At 38.2% G+C, this 13,425-nt stretch overlaps 1 protein-coding gene across 2 annotated transcripts in view; it reads right to left on the bottom strand.

Annotated features, from left to right (window-relative positions):
* The window catches only part of CYP7A1 (cytochrome P450 family 7 subfamily A member 1), a 53,964-nt gene that overhangs the window by 34,134 nt on the left and 6,405 nt on the right, over nucleotides 1-13,425 (bottom strand). The window lies entirely within an intron of this gene.

The raw sequence follows: 13,425 nt of genomic DNA, 5'->3' as shown, positions 1-13,425 counted from the left end.
TTTGCAGAACAGGCTTGAGATTTCTTTGCCAATGTGATGTCTTCAAAAAGGCAGTTGCCTTAGAGTCTTTGCATCAAGGCAGTTCCACGTGCTAATAACCATCCAATGATGATTCTTTTCATCTTGCAATATGCTTTAAATTTCCATTTACTTAGGTCTTTTCTTCTAATCTTCAATAAAATTTTCATTTCATACAATACATATTTATTTGTTCATGAACATATTAAAATGTATTGTTATTTTATTCTTATATGTATATTACGGAAGTTTCCTTTTATTTCTAGATTAGTAATCATTTTAAAAATCAAAATGAGTATTCCATTTTAGCAAATGCTTTTTCAGTATCTATTAAGATGATCATAGAGTATTTTCATTTTAAATTTAATATTGTCAGCACAAAAAAAATTATAGTAATACCTATGTTCCCATTACCCACTTAAAGAAATACATTACCAACACAATTGGAGCCGCTATATATGCTTCCCTAATTCTTTTCTCCTCTGATACTCTGAAGCACCCCACTATCCTGAGTTTGATTTTTATTATATCTGTACTAGCTTTATACTTTGCCATACATATATATTTTTCTATTAAATATATAATATTGTTCAGGCTTTTAATATATGTATTTAAGTTTCACATTGTATGAACCTCTCTACAAATTACTTTTCTTAACATTGTTCTTAAGATTCATCCTGTCTGGCACGTGTATTGCTAGCTCATTTTGACGACAACTTAGTGTTGTACTGAACGAACACACTAAATTTATTTATCCCTCCTCCTGGGGATGGTCATTTACATTGTTTACACTTTTTTTCTTTTGCCATTTCAGTGTTAGTATGTCTTTCTCTTTGTGCACATATGCAAACTAGGGTTGTCAGATTTAACAAATAAAAATACAGGATACCCAGTTAAATTTGAATTTCAGATAAGCAATGAATAATTTTTTTTAGGATGTGTTTCCCAAATATTACAACCTTACAAAGTTTTCTTTAGAGAACACAGTAAGAAATGTTGTATAAAATGACCCAACACACAAACACATACAAAGTAACAAAGGTTATAATTTCCAAAAATAATTACCCTTATTTAATGCTTTCTACTCTAGTTATTCATTTTCTATTGAATTCAATTCTATTCTTTCCCATCCCATTCCATTCCTTAAAAAAGGACATGCCTTGTATCATGAAGTTAATTTCACCACGTACCAGTGAGCCAAATCCTATAGTTTGAGGAACACAGTGGAAGGGTATATATAGCCAGGAGAAGAATTGCTGATTTGTAGGTATTGCATTTTCAACTTGACCAGAATAGCCACCTGTTCTCCAAACGGGTGGTATATGAATGTTCCAGTGCCCTACAGCCTCATCAACACTTTTTATTGTCCAACTGTATAATTTTGAAGTCTTATGAATGTCAAATGCTGTCCCATTTCAGTGTAAGTGTGCATTTTACTGTTTATTAGTGAGGCTTACCATCATTTTCATATGTACTGATCATTTGAACTTCCTCCTCAGTGAACTATCATATCCTTTATCCAATTTTCTATTGGGTTGTTTGCCTTTTTCTTATTGAATTCTGGTAGTTCATGGCATAGTTTGCATACTAATTCACTGTGTGTTATGTGAATTGCATGTGACCTAATATGTGATTTATCCTTTCACTTTGTTTATGTGGGGTTTTTTGGATATACAAAGACTTTCATTTTAATGTAGTCGAATTTTTCAGTCCTTTAAAAAGTAATCTCTGCTACTTGCATCTTGATTAAATAAATCTATCCTATCCCAAGGTCATAAAGATATAGATATATAGATATATATCCTCTATATTTTCTTCTAGAAGTTTTAACATTTTAGGCAGTGATCTTTGTCTGGTTTAATTACCACTATATTCCAAATGCTTGGAAGAGTGTTGGTGCATAACAGGCATGCAATATTTGCTGAAAGAGTGAAAGGAGAGGAAATGCTCAGGAGCAAAACAAGGTGAAAGTGGAAAATCAGAATATTGAGGGGAAACTGGAATTTCTTTGATTTGTGCAAGGGGGAGCACTACACCCGAGCCATAGAAAGCCAGGACCCTCAGAAGGCTGCATCCAAAGAGAAAGGATTGACAAGAAAACAATGCTTAGCTCAACATTTAAAAGGATACTTATTTTATTTTATCTAGTATTTTAGAGGTTTTAGCGGAAGCGAGGAAATTCTTCGAGAGGTTGGCTGTGAGGATTTCTCTGGTGACAACTGTCGGTGTGCTGTGTGCTTTCAGAGGGTGGAAGGATGAGGAGCTTTCCCATCTCCCTTCAAACCAAACGAGGGGTTTTCAGAGAACTACTCTAGGAGCTTGTCATGTGCCCCCTGGCATTTGGATGACACAGCTAAGAGACTTGCTGGAGCCACTGGGGTGACAGAGAAGACAGAAGACTTCATAGGAAGCAGCCAACACCTCTATAATTGGGCAGGGCCCAATATAGCCTCAGAGAAACTCTCTAGTGTTGAGTCATCTTGAAAAGGACATGCCCAAAAGGATGGTCTGATGGAGGGGGATGGCTCCAATAGGGAGGGTCTATGTAGGATGAGACTTCAGACAGCAGGAGCTGAGGGTGGGTTATAAGGAGGGGCTTGCTGGTAGGAGATCCCCCACGGATGGGGCTCTAACACTATACCTGACAAACAATCAGAGAAAGAACCAAAATGATTGTCTGAACCAGAGATGACATGAGGCCGGATGACAACTGCTCCAGCTTATAAGGCTCCACCCTCAACTCTTGCTGATAGACTTGGGTGGGTAGGGGGGTTTGTAATCATTTTATCTAAATTTCCAAGTGTGTTGATAGAGATGTACATAGAATTTTCTCATAACATTAAAAATCTCTGTCTGTAGTTATATCCCTTTTTTGCTTCTACTGTTGTTTATATGTATCTTCTCTTTCTTCTTAATCAGATTTGTCTATTTTAGTGAGTTTTTCAATAAATAAGCTTTTGATTATATTGGTCAAATCTAGATTTTTTGTTTGTTTCCTATTTCATTAAGTTCTGCTTTTGTATTTATTGATTCCTTTCTTCTGTTTTCTTTGGGATTATTTGATACACTTTGTCTTCGTGAATTGTATGTCTAGTTTTCAATCTTTTTAGTTTTATAATATTTGTTTTTAAGGCTATATTTTCTCTTGAATAACATTTTAGCCTTGTTTTAAAGTTATTCTTGACCAAAGATTGAAGAAACACTCTTTTTCTTTCACAGTACCCAAGTCAAATTTTTTCATAACGCAATGAGATTCAGAATGCCAAGAGACAGGTCTCAGGTGAAACAGTTTTTCAAGATAGTCCTATTTCTTTTCTACTGAAGATCACTTAAGTACTTGGACATTCTCTGCTCTGATTTCTCAACCATCTTTAGACTTCACCAACATCGTTTCAGAACTCTGTACAGCGAAGAAATTCCTCTTTTCATGTCTTAGGAGGAACACAAACATTAGAGGTATCTTCATGGACAAGTTCGTTATTGCAACTGGAGATAATTGGCAGTGATAATATTTAATTGCATAACTTTTTATTTTGTCACCAGGAGCACTGAAAGACAGATTTTCTCAATTTTCTAAAAGATATGGTCTAAATCAGCAAGCATGAGTCAATTTCCATGACTCAGAGCAAGCAATGATGATTCAGCAACACAATTTATGTTTTTGTTTTCCTCCTTTGCTATAATTTATATACATTTCCTCTTGGGGAAGGGATAGCCTCAAATTTTGTGGAACCAAGCTCTCCTAAGGGACAATTTACGTAGTCTACCTTTTTCTCTCAAATGAAGGAAGTATTGTGACATGGCAAATCGCCAAGAAGCTTAGCTTGCAAGACACAGTTTCTAAAGACTCCTTGGCATACTCTACTTTTCAGCACTTCTTATTTATTGGAAATCAATGGGTTCCTATTTAGGGCATGATAAATCCTTGTATTTGGCCATTAACCAAGACAAAGTAGAAGAAAATAGCTGCTGTCTGGCTCAGCTGCGACATAAAATTAGTGAAATAATGACATCCAAAGGCAGGGCTGTCATGCATGGGTGGCTTTGCCCAGCTGCTTAGAGAGCACCACTTATGAGTTCTAAACTGGTTACCAATTTAGCAATGTGTCTACCCTGTTGTTAGGTTTGTTTAATGAATAACTTTATGACTCTATACTGTATTGACTTTTTATATATCATTAGATAATGTTGTTTTATTTGGGCTTTAAACTGATAAAAATTAGCTAAATTTTAATCCAGTGGAGACAATGATGTTGTTTCTGGCTCTCATAAGTTTTGATCCAAACATCAAATTGTCCTTTTGAGGTGTTCTATCTTCCTTCAGCCAATGAGGAGATACTTTCCATAGACTCACAGGCTGTAGCTCTCAAAGCAATATTGATAACAACACTAACTACTTTAATTGAATCAACATTCATTGTTCATTGAACCAATACAAGAACTTCCCAGTATTTTCCCAAACAGTAGTGGTATGACAACCCCCCCACTGTCCCTTAGGCTTGGAGCAAAGGCAGATATCTTTCAGGAGCTGCAGTGACAGACTGCCAGGGTTCCCAAACTGAGCCAGGAAAATCTCCTCCAGCATTAGCAGCATGGAAAGGGAGGGCGTGAATCACCAGGATAAGTTAAAAACTGAAGACATCTGGTTAGAAGAAAAATAGAGAACTGATACTTCCGTGGATGTGGAAACTTCCTGAGCAGATGTTACATCTTTACATACCATGGGACTCTGACATCATACCCTAGAACTGAGGCATATTTTTAATCTCTCATGAATTATCTTGCTTTTATCAATTCTGTTTCTTGTGTGACAAACATATTTAGCATACCATGACTCATTATAAAACACTACTTTCCAATTTATCTGAATATGTTTCGTCATTCCACTAGTTGTCTAGACCTGGTCCATGATGCCTGTTGATTGCGCACAGGCGTTATGTTGGATAAGTTAACCTATAAAGATAGCTAGATATTGACGGCTCCAAAAACATTGCATTGTGGGCTATGCACAGCTGAACCCTGGCCAAAGATTTCTACAGTCCCCACTCTACCCCACTGTCCTCACCTCAAGCCTCCCTCCCACTCTGTCCATTCCTACAGTCAGGTCAGACTTTATTGTGTTCTACACTTTCTTATTCCAATTTTGCATGTTTCTCTAGTCCACAGAATTTTTAATGATTGGCTGCAATGAATATGTCTCCACATGGTATTCCCATTATATAATACAAAGTTGAAAAAGAAGAATTTCTCCATGCATTCTATCACTCAGAATTGTGTCAGTGAGCACTTACTAAATATTTTGCTTTGCTGATACAAATATTTAATTTATACTTGAATATTGTCAGATGCTTTCTGCTATATTTTCTCACTCTGCCCACACATCAGTCATCTAGACATTGTTTTAACGTCTATTGTGTAGATACCAATTATCAATATTACCTATTTCAATACGTTGATTACGCTTATCAATTACTTCAAAGAAGAGTTTGATCACGTCTCTATAGTTGGGTTTGCTCCCATACAGCTCAGTCTCTTCCCACAGACACCTCCCAAACCTATCATCAGGCATTTTTAATAATTAGAGTCCTTGGTTTTCCACATAGAGGCCACCCTATAAGAGAAGGCAGGTACACCCTCAATCTTTCCTAAATATAAGGATTTATCAGATAGTTAAAAGTCATGCCACTTATCAGTAGAGGGAAGAGTCTCTTATTCTAAATACATGGAACTCCAGCCTTGAAGAGTAGTTACTATCACCAAGAGCAATAGAATTAGGAAAAACATAGTGGAAAAGGAAAATAAAATTAAAGGATCAACTTAAAAGATTACAGAATCTTAAGTTATATTATATTTACCAGATATCCTTTCATCCGCAGATTCAGTATGACTCAGTATTACAGAATTAATTACTTAATTCTCCAATTTGTGGCTTAGCTCCCAGATAGTTCATTTTGACAAAGTGAATTTTCCTTTTTTACCTAAATCTTTCTGGCACATAATAAAGTTGCAAATGCTTATTCTGGTTTATTCAGTAGATTACTATGAAATTGTTTCTGTAAGTTTATGTAAACAACAATTTATAAGGACCAAGCAAACAAGTAAAGTTGGAATCTAACCCAAATAATGAATGATAAGAATCAAGTTTGTTGATTTTGTTAAAAATGGTTAGTAACTGGGGCTGGCCCCGTGGCCGAGTGGTTAAGTTCGCGCGCTCTGCTGCAAGCGGCCCAGTGTTTTGTTAGTTTGAATCCTGGGCGCGGACATGGCACTGCTCATCAGACCACGCTGAGGCAGCGTCCCACATGCCACAACTAGAAGAACCCACAACGAAGAATACACAACTATGTACCGGGGGGCTTTGGGGAGAAAAAGGAAAAAATAAAATCTTTAAAAAAAAAATGGTTAGTAACTATCAATATTTGGTATGTGTTTTTTTAATATATTTAATTGATACAGGAAAAGTAATACCCTAAGATAGTTAATTTAGAACCCTTGTTTCTATTTTTTCTTTACCCAAGAGTTATTTAAAAGGGTGATTGTAAATTTCCAAATGGAGGGGGTGTGTTTTATTTTGATTTTTTATGATTTTGTTGTGAATTTCCACATTTTCTGCATTGTGGTCAGAGAATGTGGTCTTACGTGAATTCTGCTTTTGAGGCTTTTTTAAGATTTTCCAGTGTGGCCTAATATATCATCAATTTTGGTGAGTATTCCATGTGGATTTCACAATGAAGTATATATTTTTACATGTTAAGCATAGGGTTCTATATTCTTTTATTAATCAGAATTTTTAATTACATCAAAAGTTTTTATATCCTTACTATTCTGTTTGATATTTTGATTTCTGAGTTATAATAAATTTTCCTACTATGGCTGAGGATTTGTCAATTCCTTCTTATCATTCTGGCCATTTTTGCTCACTGTACATTTGAAGCTGTGTTGGTAGGTACATACAGGTTCATGATTAAGGAATGATTTTCTTATTAATAAAGCTTTATGCCATATACTCTAGTTTTATTTTTATATTGTTACACTTATCTTCTTTATATTACTATTTGCCTTGAATATCTTTTCCATTCTTTCTTGTCATTTTTTATTTTTAATGTGTGGTTTTTAAATATCAAGGAACTGAAATTTGTTTTTATCCCCGTATGAGAGCTTCTGTCTTTTAATAGAATGAAATTATCTTCTTCATGCTTATTTTGGTTTTTCATACCCATCCTACTTTTTATTTTCCAACTATCACTCTTTCTTTTTTTGTTTTTGGTTTTGAGGAAGACTGGCCCTGAGCTAACATCCATGACCATCTTCCTCTACTTTATATGTGGGACGCCTACCCACAGCATGGCTTTTGCCAAGCGGTGCCATGTCCGCACCTGGGATACGAACTGGTGAACCCTGGGCCGCAGAGAAACAGAACATGCAAACTTAACCGCTGCGCCACCGGGCCGGCCCAAGTTATCACTCTTTCTTCTTCCTTATCCTTTTCCTGCCTTCGTTGGATTGAGGTTTTTTTCCTATATATATTTAATTTTCATTCTCTCTTGTGGCATAGGATATATTCACATATATAATTTCAATATTAATGGTGCTTATACTCATGTTTAAACACATGTATTTAACTTTTTATCATCCCAAATATAAGAAAAAATTGAGCATGATCTGATTTCCCTCCTCCTTATATCCCAGTATCTCCTATGTAGAGATAATTTGCAATTTAAGTTCCACTTTGTCATTTTAAAGCTTTAGCTCTTTTCACACTATACGCCAACAATTAGACTTAACTATATATTTTGTTAGTCTTACTCACCACTATTTTTCATATCCCACATATATGTCCCTTTTTTTGAGCCATTTTTTTATTAGAGTCATTTTTTATTAGAGTCATGTTTAATTTACTAGAATATATCCTCAAACAGTTCTTTCAGGACAGATGTGTGGATATGCCCTGAGCTTGATTGTCTTTGAGTGCCCTTCAGTTTCTCCATAAATCTGTCACCTAAAGCAATTTTTTGCTTATCGTGCTCCAGTTTCCACACTCAGTGTTTTGCCTGTGAGGTGATTGTGATTGCCCTTTGTCCACATGGAAGGAAAGAGAGGAGAAGAGTGAGTAAATATACCTCCTTGATATCCAGCTCCCCATGAATAATTCTCCCAACTATCCGAACGATTCTCTCTTGCTTCTTGTATTTACTTACTTAGGCTTGGAGTTGCTATGAACCGTGCATGCCTGCCAATCAGAGCCTTTCTGCACATGCTTTAGGCTAAAATTTTCCTTCAGCATTTTTTTCTGGTAGGGCAAGAAGCCACTTTTCAGCACCCTGCCGGTTACCCAGGTGCTTCTGAGCATCCCAGGGGAGGAGTCTGTTCAACCAGGGCCTGCCTCAGTGTGCTCACAGCAGCAGAGGGGCCTGCCACTTGAGTCAGATATGGCTTTGGTGAGTTGCATACAAAGCAGAGAAGCTAAAGAGTTTCTTGTTTTCATAGTGGCCACATGTGCTAATAAACACTTATATTTAGGAAAGATTGAGTGTGTTTCGAGGGCGGCAGACAGAATATGACCTCCCAAAGATGTCCACGTACTAATCCCTAGAACTTGAAGATATGTTAACTTACATGGCGAAAGGGACTTTGCAGGTGTGATTAAGTTAAGGATCATGAGATGGGAAGACTATCTTGAATTATCAAGATGGGCCCAATGTAATCACAAAGGTCCTTAAAAGACAGAAGAAAAAGTGTTCGAGTCAGAAAAGTAGGTGTGGCCACAGAAGCAGAGTTTGGAGGGATGCACTTTGAAGATGGAGGAAGGGCCCAGGAGCCAAGGAATGAAGGAAGCTTCTAGAAAAGCAAAGAAATGAATTCTCCCCTGGACCCTTGAGAAGAGACATAACTCTGCCAACACCTTGAATCTAGCCCATAACTTCTGATCTCCAGAACTGTAAGGCAATGGATCTGTGCTGTTTTAAGGCACTAAGTTTCTAGTACTTTGTTACAGCACCGAGAGGAAATGAACACTGGTGGCATCTTTCTCCAGCAGTAGTGATTCTTCGAGTGTGGGTTACCTATTCCCCATACTGTCTTCAAAGAAGGATGGTCCCAGCCAAACCAGCCAAAGCTCTTCAGGTAAACCTGGTTCCTCCTTCCCTGCGCCAGAGTCAAGAGAATGGACAGGTGTCAGTCACCTGACAGATGGGAAGCCACGGAGGTTTGCACTCCAGTAGGACAATGCTATTGGGTCTTGTTGGCTGCTGGAAAGGGAAAGTGGCCCAGGAATGTAACTGGGACTGTTGAGAGACAGAATATTGTTTAGGAATGTGGGGAAAAGAAGCAAGCAAAAGAAGGGCCATGTGCCCGGATGAAACCATTCCTGAGAACAGTTGGAAGGTATGGTCTTACTGGCTGAGTCCTCTGCTCTGGCTGCTCCCCCAGAGGCTCTTGGTTGCAGATCTACAGGGGAAGGAAATCTCCAAGATTATGTTTTTACAGTTCTGTAGCCCAATTCCTACAGCTAGAAGCAACCTGCTCTTCCAGATGTGTAGGTGCCTCCTACGCACAAGTTGACTTCTGGACACTGGGCCAGGTCCAGTCCCAGGACCCAGCCTCACAGGACTCAGATGAACCATCCCTTCACTTCTCTCTCTGACTCCGTATAAGAGCTGGCTTCCCCACTAAATTTACAGTAACTCAGTCTCAGGGGCCCCATTTCCCATCCCTAGCCCTGAAATTTTCTCTGGGCCATCCTTGTTGATTCTGGAAGATCTCCATCACTTCAGATCCTAGAGAACAAGGATTAGAGTATCGTTTTCTTTCCTCCAATAAGTCTCTGAACTCTTTAACCAAGTTGGTTCTTGCTCTTCCCCACATAAAAAAAATCTGCTTCAAGGTGATTTTTCTGTCCCTGGAAATAACTGTAAAGTAAGTGGCAATCTCTCTCTATAAAGAGGAATGTTAAACAAATGTAATTTTTGGCAGTGCACTCTTTGGGTAAGGCACCCTTCTGTGATTGGGCTTGAATCTTAAGTTCCGCGACTTACTATGAATTCTTAAGACTAACTTTGCGCATCATCTTATCATTTATCTTTAATGACAGAAATCAAGATTTACTTATTTTTGACACAGTTTCTAGCATATTAAAATGCTCAATACATATTAGATATTTAGAAATAATACTTCTGTGAAGAATGCTGGTTGCCTCACAGTTTCCATTCTCTCTTCTTCTTTAACAGCAGAACCCTGGGAAATGTGCTTGGCTCCAAGAAGATATTTCTTAGACCCTTCTGCAACCAGATATGGCCAATAAGATATAATTTAAGTGTTCTCTGAACCTTCTAAGAGGGCTTCATAAAAGAAGGGAGGGACTTGTGCCTTTTGGTGCATCTACTCTTCCTCCTTTCTTCTGTCCGAAAGGTGGATGTGATGGCGGGAGCAGACAGGAATTTTGGATCATGAAGTAATCTTCTGGATTTCTTTTATGTGAAAAAAATTAATGTCATCTTGTTTCAGCCACTTTATTTTGGGTTTCTGTATGCAGCTAAACATAATCCTAACAAAATCAGGAATAGAGAAAAAAGGAAAAGAAACATGGAGAACGGTGTGAGGAAATGGGGAAAAAGGCAAACCAAAACAGTGTTAGGATTCCAGGGGTGGTGTATTCCCCAAAGCCTTTCAGAGAACAAAATGTACAGTCTGTTCTGCCACCACATGTATTTTGGCAATGTGAATTAGCTCATACAGAGTTGGTAAATGGGGGATGATATCAGAGTAATAATGCCAAAGTTGCTTTGGTTCATACGCAATTTTTCCCAGCATGTGATCTCCAAGAAATTAGGAGCAAACTTTCTCCACAATTACAGAGCAAGCCTCAGCAATATATGAAGACATTAAGAAAGAAATCCTACAGAGGTACCTTCCTCTAGTGAAAGCAAGGGCTGGGTCAGTGATTTCAAGAACTGCTATGCATTTCCCAATGTTAAGCCATTGGGTGAAGCTATGAAGACAGATAAAGAAGTTGCAAAAATATTTCCCTCTGTGTTTAAAAAATAAAAAAATGATGAAGGCTCCTGGATCAGATTTTTAATTTTGATAAGTCTGGTCTCTAGGAAGCAAATGTTCCTGTATCTCAAAGAAGAAAGTGCAAGCCGTCAATGTCAAAGGCTGCACAGGGCAGGCTGCTAGTGGAAATGGAGCCATTTAAAAAAAAATACCTGGTTATTTTTTTTGGTGGTGCTCTTGTTATACAGTCGGGCAGAGTGGTCTGCCCCTAACCCTATTTATCCCATGTGGCCCGTTACTTTTAGTGTGTGCTTTTGTAGAATGCAAAGCTTTAAATGAATGCATATATGATTTTATAAAGAACTGTCTATACCTAGACAACAATAAGAATAGCTTCAGAGCAAACCATAACTGATAAAATATTCCTCTTTTCACATCTTAACACCAATTCTTCAGTCAAGGTTGGCTTTCCAATCTGCTACCTTCCGTAATTTTACTTTCTTTTTATCATCTAGAAAAAAATCTTGAAAAATGTGAAGCCTTAAACATTTTACCTCTCACGCTTCTTTTCTCAGGAAGCTACTAAAGGATGTGTTCTTCCAAAATAAGAGACTGAATGAGGGGATTCAGGAGTCAGGGACTCAGCATAGGAGAGAATAGTGGGGTAAGGTCTAGAATGAGGGCAATGAAAGTTCCCAGAAAACAGCTCTGCCACTGACAGAAGAGCAAATTGCCCAGAAGGGATTCTGGAGGGAGGTTCCAGGGTAAATTGAACTGAAGGGATATGCTTTAGTATGTGGAAAATTAACGTCTAAAGGTATTTTACAGATCTAGTGGGGAAACCAGGAAGAATAAGGTATATGACCATAGAGAACCCATTCTAACTTGATTTGAGAAACAAGAGATATGACAGTACTTGTGGCTCCCACTATGTAGAGTAGATCACGCATCCTACATTGGCTCTTAGGATTTAAGAATAAAAACATGGATGTCATCCTGTTACTTCTTAAGAGTTCCAGTAACAACTCTGTGCTTTTAATAGGAGATTTACTTGTACTAAGCACACGGAATACTTGCTGCTTTTCTGCCAGGGGCATAGCTCAGAGGGCTGCTCAACCTCCCAAGATTCTGGTCAGGAAGCCGCATTGCTGCACCTCTCCCACAGGTGTAAAATTCTGATCATCCATGTTGCTCTTTCTGAGCATCTTTATGCAGACCTTTGGCTTCAAGTAATAACAGTACACCTATTTCTGCCAGTCTTCTATGTTCAGCCCAGATCTTGCACCTGAAAGATTCCCCTGCTCATTTCATACACCTCTTTAACAGACGTTTGGTTTGTTGTGATGAAGGCCTCCCTTGCAGAGGGTGGGCTTTCACAGAGTCAATCACCGGAGGAGGGACTAATCCCTAGAGAGGAAACTAGACCTCCTAAAATACGTGCAGGGAGAGATAAGGAAATCCCGTCTCTTTCTGGCTTTGTTTTGCTGCCTTTAACTGCACAGACAATCTGCTTCTTTCCTAGCCGCTTTGAATCATTTCATTACGTAATCTTTTTGAAGTTATTTTCAGCGACAACAAGGAATCCAAACTTAAGTTAAAAATGTAACCATTGGAGGGGCTGGCCCAGTGGTGCAGCAGTGGTTAAGTTCACATGTTCTGCTTTGGCGGCCCGAGGTTCACTGGTTCCGATCCCAGGTGCAGACCTATACACTGCTTGGCAATCCATGCTGTGGCAGATGTCCCACATAAAATAGAGGAAGATGGGCATGGATGTTAGCTCAGGGCCAGTCTTCCTGAGCAAAAAGAGGAGGATTGGCGACATGAGGGCTATGAATGCACATAACGCAAGAGATGACAGTCTGTTCAAACAGTACTTGTTGAGCATGGCTAAAGGGGACATATGAGCAGGCCAAGAAAACTGTCTCAACTTTCTCTTTAGCCTGGTAGCTGAAATATTCTACTGACCTTGATTATTAGGGAAATCTTAAGTTCTGAGTTGTGAAAATGTGAAAAACAATGTGGATCCTAGAAACAGGAAAATACGGCAGTTCTACAATTCCAGAAAACTTTTCTGTTCTTTGGGCATTGTGCCAGGCATCAAGGACTGTTTAAAGCATAGCCCCAGCCCTCAGGAATTTTCTATAAGATGAAGTAACGATTAATACAGAAGAAACAACAGGGAAGAAAAGTGAAGAAAAGACCACTTCTGATTACATGTAAAATTATATGGTAAGGACCATAACAAGAGCTGAAGGAAGAGGGTAAGATACAAAGGTCATATTAATACAATTGTCTCATTATCCACACACAAGAAACTAAAAGAATGAAGGAAACTATCATAGTTTTCCATATGAATACAGTTCAGAAATTACGCATTTTCCTGGCTGTGTAAATACAACGAATACGGTTGATTCT

The sequence above is a fragment of the Equus asinus genome, chromosome 12 (genome assembly GCF_041296235.1).
Source record: "Equus asinus isolate D_3611 breed Donkey chromosome 12, EquAss-T2T_v2, whole genome shotgun sequence".
In the NCBI taxonomy this organism is placed as follows: Eukaryota; Metazoa; Chordata; class Mammalia; order Perissodactyla; family Equidae; genus Equus; species Equus asinus.
This window is presented reverse-complemented; position numbering and strand designations above follow the sequence as displayed.